This window comes from Protopterus annectens, chromosome 17.part0 (assembly GCF_019279795.1).
Source record: "Protopterus annectens isolate FY-2018-M chromosome 17.part0, PAN1.0, whole genome shotgun sequence".
NCBI classification, from domain to species: Eukaryota; Metazoa; Chordata; order Ceratodontiformes; family Protopteridae; genus Protopterus; species Protopterus annectens.
Genome location: NC_056751.1, coordinates 558,049,576 through 558,070,173, shown reverse-complemented (window position 1 = coordinate 558,070,173; position 20,598 = coordinate 558,049,576). Strand labels below are relative to the sequence as shown.

At 39.1% G+C, this 20,598-nt stretch overlaps 1 protein-coding gene across 3 annotated transcripts in view; it reads right to left on the bottom strand.

Moving 5' to 3' along the window:
* The window catches only part of LOC122791600 (non-muscle caldesmon-like), a 1,000,623-nt gene that overhangs the window by 93,613 nt on the left and 886,412 nt on the right, over positions 1-20,598 (bottom strand). The window lies entirely within an intron of this gene.

Below are 20,598 nucleotides of genomic sequence, written 5' to 3'. Positions count from 1 at the left end.
AAAATTCCACATTTCCACTTAAAATATCCCTCTTTAGACATCTGAAGAGGTGGTAACCCTAAGAAACATTAGGCTTCCAGAAAGCAGTTTTCTGTAGCTACTGTCCTTTACAGACTTAGACTTAGATTTTCATTTTAAAGAAAAAAAAGACAGTGTTTGATACAAAAAGTCAGACAGGAGGTATTTTCTTCCTGGCAATGTCTGTAGCTGGAATTCATAAATAATCTGTGTAGTACACAGTGTACTGCTGTGAACAGAACTCGCCGTGTGCACACTGGAGAAGAATGACACCGTGTCATACTCTCATGTTGCGCCACAGTACAAGGAATACAAATGCACTGCAGAAAAAATAAGTGAATGAACTAAATATGAGATTAAAGAATAAATATAAATATATACATATATATATATATATATATATATATATATATATATATATATATATATATATATAAATGTGCAGGGTCAAATAAACAGAATGTAGGTCATAAGAGTTTCTACAATAATGTACAAGTAATATGAATATTACTCATCATCCATAAATATACACTTGTATGTACAAAATCTAAAATGTAATTTCATCATACAGTCATATATAAACAAATATATAAATATATATAAAATACATAAAGTAATTGTGCTTATATAAAAATCTAAAACTATAAATACGTATTAAAAAAAAAAAAATATATATATATATATATATATATATATATATATATATATATATATATAAATAACATATTTATCAACCCATTATATAAAAACATCATTAAAAACAAGTATGTAAAAAGTGTATATATTCATGTATTTGTATAATTTATCTATTCAATGCTTTTATTCTTAAAAAACAAGTAATTGAAATAGATTCATTCAAACACAGCCATTGTGTTGCATTCATTCTCAATTGCCAAAGGGTTTCATTTCTTTCAAGATATAGGGGCCATGGTCCTGCTTGTAATTAAGCAGAATGAACTTTTATTGTCTTTATTGATAAAGGAAGCTACTAATTTAAATAGAAGAATTACTCAGGATGCTGCACATGCTAACAATGTTTTTGATTATAACAGAATGTTTAGAAGTATTGAACAGGAAATTGTTTCTATTAGGAATAGGAAGATGAAAAAAATAGAGAGAGACAGGAATCAATATAGTACAAATACTGCCTACCCTAAACCTCCCTGTTCGCAGGTTTGGAATATTAATGCTTATAATGATACTGTGCCTGTGAACAGTAATGAAACTTCATCTTTTTTAGACGAGGAGAATTTACCTCCATTGAGGAGGTCGGAGAGATTGAGGGAGAGGAACAATCAAAATGTGCAGGGTCAAACAACTTCATATTCGAAAAGGGGGCAGGGGGGTCAAACTTCTTATCAGAGCTAGGGAGGGAGGGGTGGACGTCGAGGTTGGAATTGATTTCAAATGAACGTATGGTCACTAAATGTTCTATTTTACATAACTCAACAGGTGATTTTAATGTGTATAATTTTTCTTCCTTGTATGTTAACACTGCTGATTGTAACTTGTTATCTAAAGGTTTATCCTTTGTTCCCAGGAGAATTTTTGACATTGCAAGAAGACTAATTGATCTTAGGCAATTTGTAAGGAAATTATATTTAAATATTTTATTTAAATCTGTGGAATATGTATCTAATCCATTACATATTTCCAGTACATACAATCCGCCCTTACATCCTATGTTAGCAATATTTGATAAGATTTGTGAGGTTGATATAAGGAATGTTGAAAAAACTCACATTCTTTAAATTTAAGTGAAGATGAACTAGATGGTTTGCATAAATTTAAATCCAATAGGGATGTAAGAGTTTTAAAACCTGATAAAGGTGGTGGAATTGTTATTATGGACTTATGTGATTATAATGAAAGAATGAACAAGATATTATTGGGTGATACATACAGGAAGATTTCATTGAATGAACTCAATGGTACATATAAGAAAATCAGAAATGAGTTGAATGACTTATTCATTGAGGGGGTCTTTGTCTTTGGATGAGTATAATTTTCTATCTGTACGTCACCCTATAATTCCGTCTATTTTTGGCTTACCCAAAATACATGAAAGTATGAATGATCCACCTATGCGTCCTATAGTTAATGCACGTGGTTCAATTACATACCCTATAGCCAAAGTTTTAGATATCTCCTTGAAAGGTTTCATTGCTGAAGAAAGAAATATATGTAAAGACTCATTGGATTTTTTACAAAGAATTAACAACCTAGATTTTAATGAGAATGGCTTTTTTATTACTATTGACGTAAAGGATCTCTACATCTCGATACCACATAACATTGGGGTGGAGTGGGTATGTGATTATTTATTTGAGAAAGGAGTGCCCCAACCTAAAATCAATGTTTATGAACAATTAATTGATCTTGTTTTGAGAAACAATTGTATTTATTTTAATAATGAATTTTTAATTCGGGTAGTAGGTGTTGCAATGGGATCCCCTTGTGGTGGCTCGTATGCTAACATGGTTATGTTACAGTAGGAGAAGAATATTATTTTTAAGTCACAATTTTATAAGTATTGTAAAATGTACGTTAGATTTTTAGATGATAGTTTTATTTTTTGGGATAGACCAGTAGAATTAATTGAAGATTTTATGAATTTTATTAATAATTCAACAACTTTTCTAACGTTTACACAAACCATTGATTTTAATGAAATTGCCTATTTGGATGTTAAATTAAGAAAGAATTGTACTTTGGGAAAGTTTGTGTCAGAAATCCATCGTAAGGAAACTTATTCGAACAGCTATTTGCATCAACTCCCTAAAAGGTACATGCGTTTTAAACATTTGCAAGGAGGACATCATGTCCAGCCTCTGATGTCCACCTCACCCTCTAGATATGTAGATATCCATGAACATATGACACACAGCTATGGACTTACACACTAAATGAACTGCTAGAAAGGGAGGTGCAGACAAAGGGGTTACTTAGTTATACTCTACTATCGTCACAGTGACAGCTATGGGGATATACTGCATGATGGCTGTAAGAACATATATGGGAATATCCACACATTGGTACATTATCACTCTGTCCTCCATTTGTCCCTCCCTCACAATGTTTATCCATTTTTTTTTGACCAGTAGGTATGTACATGGAGAGGCAGTCATCCCTGTTGCCAACATTAGGGGACAACAGTTAAACACTGGTGGGATGGCCTCTGTTGAATATAGTGGGAAGGCTACACATGTATAATCATAGGAATGCCACACCACCACTGTAAGCTGCTATACAGATTAGCAGTTCATACCCTCATTTTAAGCAGCAATAGGAATATACAGTAACAATTGCCCTGGCACTGTGGGTACCTTGTTACTAGTGTATTCTACGTACAATATAGACTTACAGCTACACATGCTCATATTGCTAGTCTTTTATAATATGAGTTTCCACTCAAGGTGCACATCTTTAGGAAAATAGATAAAAACACCTTACAAATGCATCCGTTTATCTTCTCAGAGCCGCCTATGGTCCAGAAAGTGTTGCAGTTTCTTCTAAAACTGTTGCTCAGACCTCCAATATAGCTTCACAGATTTGTATTACTAAGTATATAAAAGGAAGGCACACCTTTATTATTATGTAGTTTTTATACCCGTTTACACAACACATAGGTAAATTAGGACAAGTTGCACAAAGATGTATGAATCACTTAATTTTGGTGTTGAGTATCTGTGACTTAGTTTGCCGCCCTTTGCTCACCTCTGGTACATTGTATTACCAGCTCATGCTGGTGACCTGCATGAATATGCTCATTGTGGTTAGTGGGTAAATTTTGAGCTAACCATGATTCAAACATCGCGTTGTGAGTATGGCTCAGAGGTTACCATTCTGATCATTGAGAAAGCGATCTCATTTTTTTGAGGAGATTCATTAGACAATGACAGTTTCTACAAAAGCTTATCAGACAGCATTTGCTCTGGAGTGAAGAAGAAGAAAAATGTCATGCTTTATCTCCTCCAAGACCAGATCTGGGAGTACCTACGGGGCCCCTGAGATGGTGCATCTAAGAAAGTAGATTCCCAGTATAACTGATGTATGTGCTAACCTCAGGTGTGTACATTTCCAGGACAGGGGAACAGTGCATGCACTGATATGCTGCCATGCAGAACCAGAGCTCCATGCATGGAAAGCATAGATTAGACAGTATTGTCACAAATGGTATACTAAGTGGACAGTAGTATCAATTTTTTAGAAAGTATGTTTGGGTTAATGTATGCAGTTTTAGTATCAGGGGATGGTGAAGGTATAGCATGAGAATTAAAACTGATATGGGCTCCGATGGGGTGAGATACATTATGGCCTGGGGTTATACTCCACTATCTCAGGATGCCTGCACACTACCTGGTGAGTCCTGATACATAAAAGCATCATTTTTCTATGTAAGTATGTTAATATATGGACAGGAGACACACACACACACACACACACACACGCACACACACACACACACACACACACACACACACACACACACACACACACACACACACACACACACACACACACTTACCAACTGCCTGTCATGCAGCTAATGTTTGGGACTGTGACTTGTACCCTGTTTTTCTGGCATCTCACTTTATACCTGCCATAGTAAACTGATACAGCCTCATTCTGTTTGTGCTGAAAGTGTGACAGGTGCATCATACTTTGCACCTGTCACACTTCACTTCCAGCACAAGCAGAATGATACAGTAATCTTGTCACTTACAGCATGAAGCAAGAGAGGATAGTGGCCATCCATAGTAAACCCATCTCACAAACGATAAACTTCATTTTAAATATTCAGCCCAGTGTTAGGATACATACATTTATGACAATTTCCCATTCTGTACCCTCAAAACAGGTCTGGATGACAAATTTGTTCTGCAGACACTTCCACCACAGCTCATCCTTGCTAAGGTTGTTCCTGAGCAGCATTAATGTCATGAAGACCCTTACCAGAGGTAGAATCCTGGCATTTCACTGGCAAGTAGCTCAACACCACTGCCTGAAGTGATCCAGCCAGAACAGATGGAGAAGGCTATGGTGGAGAAAGCAGTGGACAAGAATATGGCTTGGATCTGGAGGCTCCATAAACAGATAGAAGATTTTGCCCATGCTATCAACCATGGCCTGATCTAGCATAGCAATATTTCTCTTGGCCAGAGCAGGAGACAGAACATTGCTGCTTGTAACCCATTTTATCCAAAGCCAGGTGTTTTCCCTTCCATCCATTTGTATTGTGTCTCATAGCCTGTGGATTGCTCAACTCTCCCCAACATCATCATTCTATCCTGTGTTTGTCTATGAGTATACCATGTTTCCACATCCTCATGCATGCACTTACACCCATTTGTCTATGTTTTTCTGTGTGCCTGTTTGCTCCTACATACTGTCCTACCTTCTTTCCTATGTTGATTTCACTTTCACTCATCCTCCTATTCTCTTATTCTCTATTTAAAGCAAAAAAAAAAACAAACAAACAAAAAAAAAACAACAAAACAGACCCGTATTCCCATGAAATATTATTGCCTTGCCTTTCCACCAATAATGCCTAGTGGAATGTCAGGCTAAGATATATTTTTTCTGTTCTCTCTTGCTCATCTGCAATCAGTGTGTTTGTCTTGTGGCTTAAAAATGGGTGACTTTTGCCTTTTTGAATATAAAACAACAGGGAATGTCTTTTGAAGTGTGTTGGATCTCCAAACTTGCTGTATCCTCTTGTTAAAGTAGCACAAAGATGAAAGAATAAGAATTGTCCTTCTGCTGGAGGTGATTGCCATAACTACTAATGGACTAAAAGGCTTTCATATCATTAAAATACTGAGGTGTCTTCAAAGAGAAGGAATATACTTGAATGTGTATTAGTAAGTGACTATGGCAAGTAAAACTGGTTTTGCAACTGGTTTTCCTCTCGTTTTAGAAAAGTAATGTCATGTGATGAGCACTGGAGGCTAGAGAAAACACATTCTATATAACTATGTATGCCATGTGATGCAAGAGATAATGAAGCTAGATACTGACACAAGTTTTCTTTGTGGTACAACTAGATGTGAGTACTAATGATTAATTTATAATAGTTAGGGCTATTATTTCTGTAGCAGGCTCTATTCAGGTACTTGGGTATATGAAGCGTAGATGTTTCTGTATGCATCCTGTCTATTTTTTTGCCTTTTATTTTCTTCCTCCCACATGTATGTGTGCCAACACATGTACTGTATATTTTAATCTGTATTTGCACTGTTTTCTTCATTATTTAAGTAATACATCCACATTAAACATTAAGCTCTTGTGTCTGGCATTTATTTATTTATTTATTTATTTATTATATTTATGGACAGTGGATTACCTGAGGAGAGGGCAATCATTATCTACACTGCTGATTAATAAACCGTGTGATACACGTCTTCCATTAGACTGGTATGTCTTCTACCAGCAAAACATATTTATGGGTATAATATAATATAATATAGGTTCATAGGTTCATAGGATGATACTAGGCTATATGCCCTAGGGCATTTATCAGACTAGCCAGAGTGTGTTTGGCTTTCACCACCCCTTAAAAATGGGTTTTACTGTGCCCTTTTTAGGTTAGTTTACTGTGCCTCTGTCTAGTAGTGACACAGAAGTGATCCCTGGGGTGAAACTACGATCTCCCATCCACTCGTCAAGATTTCTCTTGAAGAGAGTCAGCGAGGGGCTCTGTCTGATATGGACTGGGATTCTATTCCAGAGTGCTGGGAGCCTCTGGGTCACAAATCTGTCTCTCCAGCATGTCCTATCAATTTCTGTGTTGAGATTCAAGTCCCTTAAGCATGTAGCTCTAGTGGATTTGGATTTTTTGAGGTGGAGCATGTCCATTAATTCTGGGTTGGACATGGCTTTATACGTCAGGCACAGATCGCCTCTAAGCAGGTGGTTGCAACTGAGTAGAGCTGGAGTTTCTTTAACCTGGCAGTATAGGTCATCTGTTTGAGACCCTTGATCCTTTTGGTGAGGTACTTTTGTGGTCTTTCCAGTTGCTGCAGGTGTCGGGTAAGGTACATCCCAAACTTGGCATTGTATTCAATTATGGGCCTGATGAGAGATGAGTAAAGGGGCACAATGACCTCCCTTGATCTAGATGTGAACCCTTTCATGATAAGATGGGCTATATAGAAGGTCTTTCTAACCACTTTGGCAACGGGGTTGTCAAAGGAGAGATTACTATCAACATGGGTTCCTAGGTCCCTAATTACTTCCTCTGTACTTAATGGGTTACCGCCTATGTGGTAGTTTGCGGGCACTTTGTTTTTCCCAAAGGGGATGACTATACACTTCTTGCCATTTAGTTTTAGGCCATGGCTTTGGCACCAGTTGTATGTCTCTGTGAAACCCTTCTGGAGGATGCCTGTGTCAGCTGGAGAGTCGGTTATGGCACCCAGTTTGCAGTCATCTGCGAACTTGGTCAGCCATAGTCCTCCCGTGTTGGCCTGTACCTCTGAAAAATATATACCGAACAAGAGCGGTCCCAGGACTGAGCCCTTTGGGATACCACTTGTAACAGATTTAGAGTCTGACATGGCTCCCGCAATTCTGAACATTTGAGTTCTGTCCTTGAGCCAGTTTGCAACCCATCTTATGACATAGGGGTTGATATTTAGGCTGGAGAGCTTATCTATGATGCCAGAGTGGGGTATGGTGTCGAAGGCTTTTGCGAGGTCCAGGTAGGCTGTGTGGACTACCTTCCCTTCATCTATGGCCTTGGTGACTGTTTTGAAGAAGTCTACCAGGTTCAAGAGGCAGGATCTGCCCTTAATAAAGCTGAATTGTGTAGGATCTAGCATCTGTAGCTCCCCAATGTCTTTGTTTATGAGTTCCATGATGATCCGCTCCATAGCTTTGCAGACCAGGCTAGTCAGGCTTATGGGGCGATAGTTTCCAGGGTCCGTTGAGGCACCACCTTTGTGGAGTGGGACCAATGTTGCTGTACGCCATTCCTTGGGTACATATCCTGTAGTAAGGCTGAGATTGAACAGTAATCTAATATGAGGTTTTAGCTCTTCTTGAAGCTCATGTAGGACGCAGCTTGGGACACCGTCCGGTCCACTGATGCTGTGTTTTTTGCTTTGGAGAGGGCAGCTCTCACCTGAGCATCTGAGATGACAGGGAGACAACTCTCTGTTGGGATATATATTTGCTCTTATGGGGGGGAAGGGGGGGGAGTTTGCACTGAACCTATCCGCCAGGATGTTGGCAATGTCTGTGGGTTCAGTGTATTTTTTGTCATTTTGGACTAACTCCGAACATATCTGGGAGTTGCCACCCAGGTTCCTAATATAACTAAAGAAGGCCTTGTGGTTATATTTAGTGTCTTGTGCAATTTTTCTCTCGAAGCTGGCCTTGGAAGATTTTATGAGGGACCGTAGTCTTTTGCTAGTACTGATCAGTGATGCTTTCTTATTGAGGGATTTTGCTCTATCCTGTAGTAGCTTCCTCCTTTTGTTGTATAGCTTATTTATGGCAGTGGTCCACCAGACAGGACGCCTGCCTTTGGAGGATTGGGTCTTGGTTTTATCTGGGATTGCATGATCCATGCATTCCTGAAGATGTCCGTAGAATGCGCTTATAAAGAATTCTGCAGTTTGGGCCGTAGTTTCCACTGGCCCGGGGGCTTTGAGTGAATTCACCTCAGTTTTGAGAAGTGTGAAATTAGCCTTGGAGAAGCTTTTTACTGTGGTTTTATGGGGTGGTGGTGGGGTCGGAATGTGGATGTCCAGTGAGATTAATTTGTGGTCTGATCTTACCAATGAGGGGTGTGCCTCTGGTGCAGAGCCTAGAGTCCCCATGTTTGTGATGATCAAGTCCAGTATGTTTTCCCCTCTTGTAGGCATGGTGACCAGTTGTTCCATAGCATTAGAGTTTATAAATTCTAGGAACCTCTGGGCTAGGCTGTTGGGGCTTGAGTAGTGCTCCCAGTCTATGTTTGGGTAGTTGAAGTCACCCAATATAAAGGTATGTGGAGAGACCTTCATATTCTCCAATGTTCTCAGGAAAGCCACATGAGGTTCCAGAGTCTGGGATGGTGGTCTGTAGCAGGCTACAAACTGAAAGGCAGTTATGCCCACTGTTAGTTGCACATGGATGGTTTCCGATGCTTCGTGCAGTGCCATTAACCTGGAGGCTTGTTCCTACTCAGCAACAGCTCCTTGTGATCCTGCAGAGTGGTGCTAGCAGCAGTGAAATGAAAAGAGTGACTGCTTCAAAGATTTAAGTATATTTTACTGCTATTACCTGTACAACCATCTTTCCTCGACGAAAAGTGAGTTTAATCTGCTCTTTTGCCTGTTTTATGCTTGTTTTTGTGATTTCCAATACTTGCACTTTTAAAAAGTTTGTTTGAATTTAACTGTTGAGGCTGCTCACTCAAGTGTGCTAGCCTGTGTTAAGATTTTACTGTACTTTTTCTGCTGTTTGATCTGTTAAAAAAGAAATATATAATATAATATAATATAATATAATATAATATAATATAATATAATATCTGACTGAGTTTTAGAGCAGCTAGTAACTGGTGTGTCTCTGGTCCTAATCCAGAGTGCTGGCTGTACTACCATGCCAGGAAGAAGGCTATGGGGAACTGAAGAATTCTGCCATCCTTCCCTGGGGGTTATGCATAGGAGAATAATAATTTGTGTGAAAGTCAGTAACCATTGATAAAAAGATACTGGGAGACATTGGTTCGCAGAGGGGGTGAGCGAAACAGGAGTATGGGGGTGTTTGACAAAAGGCACATTTCTGTAAGTGGCTTTGAGTAGTCTAGTCTGAGCATGGAGGTAGAAAGCCCATACCCAGCACAGTAGTACATATTTTCTTTATGTTGTTTTGGCCATGTTGTACTTTGAGATCAACAGGTTCATAGGTAAGGACTAGGCTAGCTGCCCTTGTGCACATTTTAAGCATAGCCAGTTTCCATCAAAGATCAGAATCAAACCCTGTACCTTGTGTCTTTGACGTAAACACCTTAACCATTATGTGAACTCCAAGTCTTTTTCTAAAGAAAAAAGCTGCATATGTCATTACAAATATTTAGTTGAGTAGAGTTGTCAAACGTTCCACATCTATGAAACAGAATTCTGGTAGTTTAGAGGCAAATACTAGGCTAACTGCCCTCCTAAGCTATTTTAAGCAAAGCCAATAGCCTGGAGTCAGGATCAAACATTGTACTTTTTTATCTATGAGGTGCAGACCTTAATCTCTCCAAAATTATTCTCAGGGAAAGTGGATACAGCACCAAGTGATACACACACACAACTTTTTAATGCTGAGACTTCAGCCTCCGACCTATCTAATTACACAATCCAAAAAACAGTGTCTTAGTTACAAGCGCCACATGAAAAGAATAATTATTGAAACAAATGTATGTGTACTATCTTGCAATTTCTTTACTTTAGGTTGGTAGTTATGGAATTCAAATCCCATCTATGTCAACAATCTTGATATCAGTGGGTGGCATCTTACCATCTGCGTGTCATCTTGATAGAAGGGGTATCACTCCACCATCTCACTACCTTATGTGTATCCTTCTGCTTGCTGGCTTCCCTTTTTTCCTGTTTTCCTGTATACCCCTTTCTGCCTTTTTATGTAACTGACACATGGATACTACTGCACTGCACACACACACACACACACACACACACACACACACACACACACACACACACACACACACGCACACACACACACATCTCATGAAATACACCAAATGTGGTGCATGGCCAATGTACGGATTGTGCCTATTCAATCTATTTATATGCTTCACTGCATGGGTGTGTCTGTTTGCATAGATGCTGTGATGCTCATTTTTGTATCCTGGAGTGCATCTAGCTATGTAGAAGGACTGTCTTTCTCAATTACCCCATGCAGTGTCACTCAGCTGTACAAGGCTTGCACACAAGTGTAATACATCTCTAACAATTCTGGTCTGTGTGTTGGAAGATAAAGTGTAACAATGTCTAAGGAACTGAAAAGCACCATAATGAAGACCCACTTTTACTAGATTATATGGTGTTGATCTAATAAAGGTGGGTAAATGTGAGAATTAACAGATTTCACATATCTGTATTAAAAAAAAAGTCTAGTAGTATTCTGCACGAGGTCATGAAATACAACATAGAACAATGTTCATATGTGCATAACCACAGCACTTGTGAAGAGACAGAGAGCATGTTAATTATGGCATTTATGTAATGACTTATGAGTCTGCTGTTAAACTGCGTGACTTCAGTGCAGAATGCGAGCACAGCTCAAGTGTGTGTTGTGAGAAACACAACAATAACAAGTGCCTAAAGCCTTCAGCCATCTGTACACCAGCTTTATTCCATAACACTTTGTGTCATGCTTTATTACCTAATCATGGCACAAAGCATTTCAGTAATTCCAGGAATTATATGTTGATGTCAGACAAGTTAATTTTCAATGATTCACCAGGCAAATGCAATGGGCAAATTTGTACACATGTTCAGAGCTGTCCTGAGGGGATCAGAGTATGAAATATAGAAATACACCAACAAAAAAAATCATAGATAAGCCATTCACAAAAGAACAATAGAAGTGAATACAGGAAATGGATGGTCTATGTAGACAGCTAGGATTGCTTTTAAGCAATACAAATTTTAATTTTTTTTATGTTTTATTTTTCTTTAATCTTAATACTGGTTGACTACAGATTAAATAAGATAATTTGCATATTTCTATTTCTGTCTTTACATATGAGTAAGATAAGATAAAAACTGATAAACTGAAGTATTGGAAGATGTGATAATTCCTGGGGTAAATGTTTACACTTCTAAATTAATCGCTGAACAATTAGTATGTCCTGGAATACCCAAAATAAAAAGTTGACAGTTACAGTATTGTACAATGAAACGATTTTAGCTGCCAGTAAAATGCACCGTTCCCAGTTTTGTAGGTAAACACTTTTATATCCCACCAGAGAGTTCAGTACCTGTATCACAACAGAAATCTGTGTGGCTACCAAACATGAAAGTAAAACAGACATCACAATTTATTTCATAAGTAAGAGGTGAAAGTAATGTGATAATTCTTTATTACATAAACAACTTGTACACAAACAACAGCTATCATAAAAAATGAAACACAGCTGAGTTTCATATATTTTACTAAATTAATATTTTCTCCTTCTTACAAAATTGTTAAATTGAGTTATTTTCCACTGAGCACACTAACAGTCATACAAATTGAAATCATAAGCTGTTATTACATATATGTCATGTGAGCATGTGCATTATAGCAATAACTGATGATGTGGGTGTGGTATATTAAAGATTTACTTGCAGTCGATGTGGTTAATCATGAGGGTGAAGCCCCAGTGATTAAACAAAGCCAACCATGGGTAAATATAGCAATAACCCAAGCCTGGGTGTGGGTAATGCTAAATTTACCCACGGTTGGCGTGGTTTGGTCCCGAGGGCAAAGCCCGAGGGACCAAACAAAGCCAACCGTGGGTAAATTTAGCATTACCCACACCGAAGTGGTTATTGCTATTATACATGACATTATTTAAGAAAAGAAACTATTACTTTTCTTAAATAATGGCATAGTATAATGCCTGTTTACTGCCCTTCCGCAGATGTCTGGCATCCGGCAGTTCTGATGTACCGCGCCTGCAGTACATCAGAGTTGGCAAAGCAACGGAGAAAGCAAGATCTCCGTTGCTTTTTAGTCTCGCTATGTTAAATGAGTTTAACATAGCGAGACAGTTTTAAAATAAGCAACGGACATCTCCGTTGCTTATTTTAAACTGTCTCGCTATGTTAAACTCATTTAACATAGCGAGACATAAAAGCAACGGAGATCTTGCTTTCTCCGTTGCTAACATTGTTCGCTATGTTAAATGGGTTTAACATGGCGAGACAGCTTTAAAATAAGCAACGGAGATCTCCGTTGCTTATTTTAAAGCTGTCTCGCTATGTTAAACCCATTTAACATAGCGAGACAGTGTTTAGTAACGAAGTTATACTAATGTAAAAAAGTCCGGGCGACCGGACCTTTTTCCATTAGTATAACTCGATTTACAACGGGCACGCTGGCCAATCAGCGTGCACATTTTGGGGGGGTCATGGTATAATCTTCAATATACCACACCACTGAGTCGGTTATTCCTATTATACACTGACATTATTTAAGAAAATAATTACTTACTTTTCTTAAATAATGTCTTTGTATAATGGTGCAGTTGTGTTCTTCTGCATTGTTTCCTGATTCTGCTCTTTTGATGATGTGCTGCGCATGTATATGGGACTTGTGTTTCCAGGCTTGCAGTACATCACTGGTTTAGCAAGCAAGTAATGGCGAAAAAACGATCTCTGCTGCTATTTTTTTTTTTTTTGAAAGAAAAAAAGTGTAACCTCCCAACAGTTTACAGGTAAGAGAGATACAGGAAAATACAAGGAAAATCAGGTATGTTTTAGTTTGTAGAACATACCTGATTTTTCTTGTATTTTCTGTGGTCTCACATGTACCTCTCTACTATCATTTATTTAAAAAATGTGAATATGTGTGCATTGTCTAAAGGAAAGAAAGTCTGTAGCTGAATTGCCTGTCATTATTTAGTGACTTAGTTCCTCAGTGGCTTGTCAGAGAAAAAAAAATTGTATGAGGAGCAAAGTCACTAAATGATGGCATGCATTTCAGTTTCAGAGTTTCTTTCATTCAGACTGTGTCTACCACATAATAATAGAAAGCAGTCGTACTTTTATTGTTAGTATATTCTCGATTTACAATGAGCATGCTGGTTGGGTTGACCAATCAGCATGCTCCTTTTTGAATGTTAATGGCCAGTCATTTTATAATATAGCAATAACCCACGCCTGGGTGTGGGTAATGCTGGATTTACCCACGGTTGGTGTGGTTTGGTCATGAGGGTGAACCCCGAGTGGCCAAACAAAGACAACTGTGGGTAAATCCAGCATTACCACACCAGAAGTGGGTTATTGCTATTATACAATGACATTATTTAAGAAAAAAAATAATTACTTTTCTTAAATAATGGCATTGTATAATGCCTCCTTGCTGCCCTTCCGCAGCTTTCTGGTATTCTGCGGCAGTTCTGATGTACTGCACATGCGTATACTTATGCAGTACATCAGAGATGTGGGCAAAAGCAACAGAGAAAGCAAGATCTCTGTTGCTTTTTACAACCTGTCTCGCTATGTTAAATGAGTTTAACATAGCGAGACAGCTTTAAAAAAAGCAATGGAGAATCTCCGTTGCTTTTTTTAAAGCTGTCTCGCTATGTTAAACCCATTTAACATAGCGAGACAGTTTTGAAAAAAAGCAACAGAGAAAGTAAGATCTCCGTTGCTTTTTTAAGTTTGGGTTTAACATAGCGAGAGAGCTTTAAAAAAAGCAACGGAGATGCTCTGTTGCTTTTTTTAAAGCTGTCTCGCTATGTTAAACTCGTTTAACATAGCAAGACAGGTTGTAAAAAGCAAAGGAGATCTTGCGTTCTCCGTTGCTGTAAAAAAAAAAAAGTTATACTAATGGAAAAAGTCTGGGCGACCGGACCTTTTTCCATTACTATAACTCTGATTTAAAACGTGCACGCTGACCAATCAGCGTGCACGTTTTGGAATATTAATGGGGGGGTTGTTGTATAACATGTTATAAACAACATGTATGTGAGCATGGGCAGGTATGTCATAAACACCAGGTGGGTGAGTATGAACAGTATGTCATAAACAACATATATGTGAGCATGGACAGGTATGTGATAAACACCAGGTGAGTGAGTATGTGCAGTAGGTCTTAAACAACATGTATGTGAGCATGGGCAGGTATGTCATAGATGTGTGAGTATGTGCAGTATATCATAAAACCACCCCTACTGACTCACATCAGTGAGGAGAGATGGAAGAAGAAATGAGTGTGTTTGGTAATAAAAGTTGGGATCCATTGAGATGCATTTGTAGGTGGTGGACAGCTTGAGGTGCATACAGAAAATACACTGCAGTGGTGGAGATATGGAAGACGAATGAAGTGGATTTTATACACTGACATTAAAAGTAAGATTCTTATCCTTAAAACAATACCTTTGCAAAACAGCACTGCACTATGGAAGGGTTTGGATAATTCACATATTAACCCACTGTTGGGAGCTCTTGTTTGATCAAGAGGTTTGTGCCTTTTTGATCAAATAACAATGCAATTGTTCCAAAAAATCCATTGTGGGTAAAACATGAATTAACCATATCCATTTAAAGAACAGGATATCACAACCTGTAGTGTACTGGAGTCAAGGTGAGACATGCCCTGTTGTCCAAGTGTTAGATAGAAGCAATGTTTTGTTTATTGCTGATACACAGAAGTAAGAGTGTTGCATGAACTGCTTATGAATTTACCTCAGATGGCAAACTAAGTTAAGTAGCTGCATATATATTCATTTAATATAAGTGGCATCATGATTGTGACTCAAGTCAATTATCAAAGTAACTATAAAAACAACTGAAAACAAGTAAAGAGAAATTAATTCCACAAAGCAGAGGCGAATGTGTGTGTGTGTGTGTGTGTGTGTGTGTGTGTGTGTGTGTGTGTGTGTGTGTGTGTGTGTGTGTGTGTGTGTGTACGCACATATACTCGATATATATGTCGGGGGCCAAGCTGTCTATAAAATACTCAGTCTAAAACATTTTATAACTGAGCTCTATTACTTAAATAAAGTGTATATATTTGTATGCAACTACCAGCACTTACATCAGCTTCCAATATAATACAATGTAATTCTCAACATTTTCATTGTTTTTTGATAGGAGAAAGATCTTTAACATCAGAAACACACATCTTATTGTCCTAAACACAATGCAAAGAATCAGTACACAGCAGGCCAAGGAAGATGATGGCTGCATCATTTAACTCTAGGCATTCTTCTTCTGGCTTTTTCCCGGTTAGGGGTTGCCACAGTGGATCAACTGTCCGCTCATGATTGGCAGTGGAGTTTTATGGTGTTGCGTTGCCAGCCCAGCACCCAACCTTCCACAGAAGGCACACACATGCACGCACTCATTCCTAGGGCCAATTTAGAGTATCCAATCCACCTACAGCACGTCTTTGGGATGTGGGAGGAAACCGGAGCACCTGGAGGAAACCCACACAACCACAGGGAGGACATGCAGACTCTGCACAGAAGACACCCCAGCCAAGGATCGATCTGGAGAACCTCTTGCTGTGAGGTGACAACGCTAACCGTTGCACCACAGCAGCCGCCCTTTTAACTCTAGGCATTATTGGCCAATAAAGCAAAATAATACCTGGAATTTAGCTTTTAATAAGATTCCACCCCCCCTTTTAATTTAGTGGACTTTGTATATATACCACACAGCCATTTTGTATCATTTGATTGAATATACATTTGAATGAACAACTAATATTCAAAAAAAAAAAAAATTACTGAAATTATGTTTGAAAACCAATTTGATTGAATACTGTAGAAATATATAGATAGTAAATGGTGTCATTTTTTTATTGTGGGAGTTGTTAGTGTAGTTATGCTGGAAGATTTTGTGCGGATTGGCAATGCCCACTATCTGCTGTACCCCCAGAAATGTAGATGTTTGTGTTTTGCATCGGCACTGATTTGTTATGTGTAGTGTTATTTCTTTTTTCTACAGGTGTACAACTGTGGAGTTAAAATACCTAAGGTAGGGGTTATGGAGGCACAAATGCTTGCTTATCTGCAAAAACAGCTTTTTATGGTATATGTCCTGTGTAAAATATTCCTGATGAAATAACTTTTCAGTCAAATTGTCTTTCAGTCATTTATGGCTACTGATGCCTCTTTCAGTCAAATGCATGTTCCATCAAATGATATAGGACGATCACAGCATATCATGAGTTATGTGTTGCAGTTCATCCTGCCTCCATCATTCCCAATATACACAGGCCATTTTTGATAAAAAAGCTTCATACATTTTTTTATTAAACCAAAGCCCCCAAAAATTTGGGGACTTGTGGTGAAGTCAGGGTAGAGTTACCATTGTGATGTCCCCATAGTTTTTAATGGGCACATGCCACAGATGTGTGAAGACACTGATTAAAGCTTATACACACGCCTACCATAACGTTACAGATTATAAAGAACAGCAGATTTCATGCTTAAGGAAAACATAATTTTATCAACCGTTATATTAAATAAACAGGACTTTTAAAACATGAGTGAGGGGAGAAGTGCAGCACAGCACAGACCATTTCAGAATATAAAACATCATAACAGGATCTAACAAACAACCAGACAAACGGGAATGTACTAATTAAACAGTGGCAGTTATTTTCTGTCCCCTTTTTTCCTTTGGTCACAGTTTAATTTTTGCAGAATTTGAAAGAAATATGACAGCCTGCCTGCTCTGGGACATTCTGTTTTCTCAAACCCATAAATTAAATCAAGGTTTACTCGTATGTGAACATAGAAATATTCAAGGAGAAAGTGAGAATAAAGGAGCACAAACTCCTGTGAATGACTCAGAAATACAGCCATTTATCTAGACTGAACACCTCAGGAAGTTCATCACCCCAACCTCAGAATGCCACACATTTTCTATACCTGTATGCATTCCAGGAATCCTTGTTGAGCTGAGGCAGAAAGAGTTTCACATAAGAATCCAGACATAAATTATATATTAGTGGTATTGAAATACCTGTTTTTTCAATAAAATGGTCTATAAGTGGAGTCAGGAAAACTTGGAACATCTACTGTGTAATGAGATGGACTGTAGCTGTAAGTTAAAGTAATCCTAGGAGATGGAGTACTGCAAAAAAAACTGGGAGATGGAAACAAGAAATGTTTGTCTCTCACAGTAGAAGGATTACAGAGGGACACAGCTGGGTCCTTGAACACGTGAACTATACAGGGAGGAGCCCAATAAGCAAGCAAGTACTACTTGTTTGCATAGGTTGAGAAGATCAACCATGATGGAGTCTTTTATGGGATCACCATAAAGGATCCTGCATGAGACAGAGAAGAGTGAGAAAGCTTTTAACCTGCCAGTGTAACTTAATGAGTTTAATCCAGTAATTTTGCTAGTCAGAAATCTCTGAGGCAATTCTAGTTGGACAAGATGTTTAGAGACTTACACACTGAAGGGAAGGATTTTATTCTATGATGAGTCAGATGAGGGAGGTTTAGAGAAAGAGATTATGATTTCTTTATTCTTGGAAAATCTGCCTTTGCAAATTAATTTTGTTTGGTAAAAGAAGTTTCTGACCATATTCATCAAGGATACCCATATCTCCAGGTTAGTAGCACAGCATGATGCCCCAGAGATCATCCATGCGCAACTATCAGCAAGCAAAACCACATTTCAAGTCGTAGCCGGTTATAGATCGCCCACCATGTCCCAAGATGCTCACTCTGCATTCCTTGAGACATTGGAAAATATAAAGGTCCTACCCAACACCATAATCTTGGGTGATTTCAACTATCCTGGTATAGACTGGGCGAACTACCAATGTTCCAACTCCTATGCTCAGCGATTCATAGAATTTATAAATTCAAATGCCCTTGAACAACTAGTATGTTCCCCCACTAGAGGGGACAACATATTGGATTTAATAATCACAAATATGGGCGCCCATTGTACCACACCCATTATCACTCCCTCCTTGGTCAGATCCGACCACAAACTGATAACCCTGGATATCCTCACCCCTCCACCTCCCCCAGTCAAAGAAACCATAGTCAAAAACCTTTCCAAAGCAAACTTCAAACTACTTGCATCCGAAGTGGAAAGCTTCACTATTCCCTTGCAGAAGGATAATGATATCCAGGATGTGGAATCCTACACCAAGGCACTCTATATGCATCTTCAGGATTGCATGGACCGTGCTATCCCAAATAAAACCAAGATTCCTTCCTCAAGCAAGAAGAAACCAGTCTGGTGGACCCCAGCCATAAGCAAACTTTACAATAAAAGGAGGAGACTTATACAAAAAAGGCGAAATCTCAAGTAGAAAAATCATCCCTGATCAGCATTAGTAAGAAATTGAGGGCCCTCATCAAGTCAGCTAAAGCTAATTTTGAAAAGAAAGTTGCCAAGGATGCCAAGGATAACCATAAGGCCTTCTATGGCTACATCAAAAACCTAAATGGCAATGCTCAGGTCTGTTCTGAGCTAGTACAAAATGGAACAAAATACACTGACCCTTCTGACATTGCCAAAATCTTGGCTGACAGGTTCAGTGCAAATCCCCCCCCCCCCCTCACCACCTACAGGGCCTATTACCATTCCAGGGGATTGTGTAAGTCCAATTACTACTGATACATTGGTTAACAAGGCTCTATCTAAAGCTAAAAACACTGCCTCCATGGGACCAGATGGTGTCCCAGGCTGTGTCATACGTGAGCTCCAAAAGGAATTAACCCCGCATCTTAATACCCTGTTCAGTCTCAGCCTCTCCACAGGATATGTACCCATAGAATGGCGCACGGCAACGGTGGTCCCACTACACAAGGGTGGGGCCACAAATGACCCTGGGAACTACCGACCAATAAGCCTGACCAGTCTGATCTGTAAGGCTATGGAGCGAATCATTATGGAACTCATAAATGGTGAGATTGGGAACCTCCAGTCGCTGGACCCCACACAGTTCGGCTTCGTCAAGGGCAGATCATGCCTCCTGAACCTGGTGGATTTCTTTGAGACAGTTACTCAGGCTATAGATAAGGGAAAGGAGGTACACATGGCTTACCTTGACCTTGCTAAAGCATTTGACACCATTCCCCATTCAGGTATTATTGATAAGCTCACCAGCCTGGGCATAAACCCTTACGTCACAAGATGGATCGCAAACTGGCTCTCAGACAGATCCCATAAAGTAAGAGTAGTGGGATCTATGTCCGAATCCAGATCACTAACAAGTGGTGTGCCTCAGGGCTCTGTCCTGGGGCCCCTCCTGTTTGGCATATACTTCTCAGAAGTACAGGCAAGCACGGAAGGGCTGTGGCTGACTAAGTTTGCGGATGACTGCAAACTGGGTGCTATAATAGAGTCTCTGGCAGACATGGAGATCCTCCAGAAGGGCCTAAATGAGACTGATGCATGGTGTCAAAGCCATGGTCTCAAGCTAAATGCAAAAAAATGCGTAGTAATCCCCTTTGGAAGAAACAGAGTACCCACAAACTACAACATAGGAGGTAATCCCCTGAAATCTGAAGAAGAAATAAGGGATATAGGGACCCAAGCAGATAGTCAGCTTTCCTTTGATAACCATGTTGTCAAAGTGGTTAGAAAATCCTACTATGTGACCCATCTGATCACGAAAGGGTTCGCATCAAGATCTAAGGATGTAATGGTGCCCCTCTACTCTTCCCTCATCAGACCCATTATTGAGTACAATGCACCAATTGGAATGTACCTGGCTAGACATTTCCAGCAGTTGGAGAGACCACAGAGGTACCTAACCAAGAGGATTACTGGCCTCAAACAGTTGCCCTATACAGCACGATTGAAAAAGCTAAGACTGTTCTCTGTTGCATACCACTTTCTCAGAGGCAATCTCTGTCTAATGTACAGAGCCATGTCCAACCCAGAA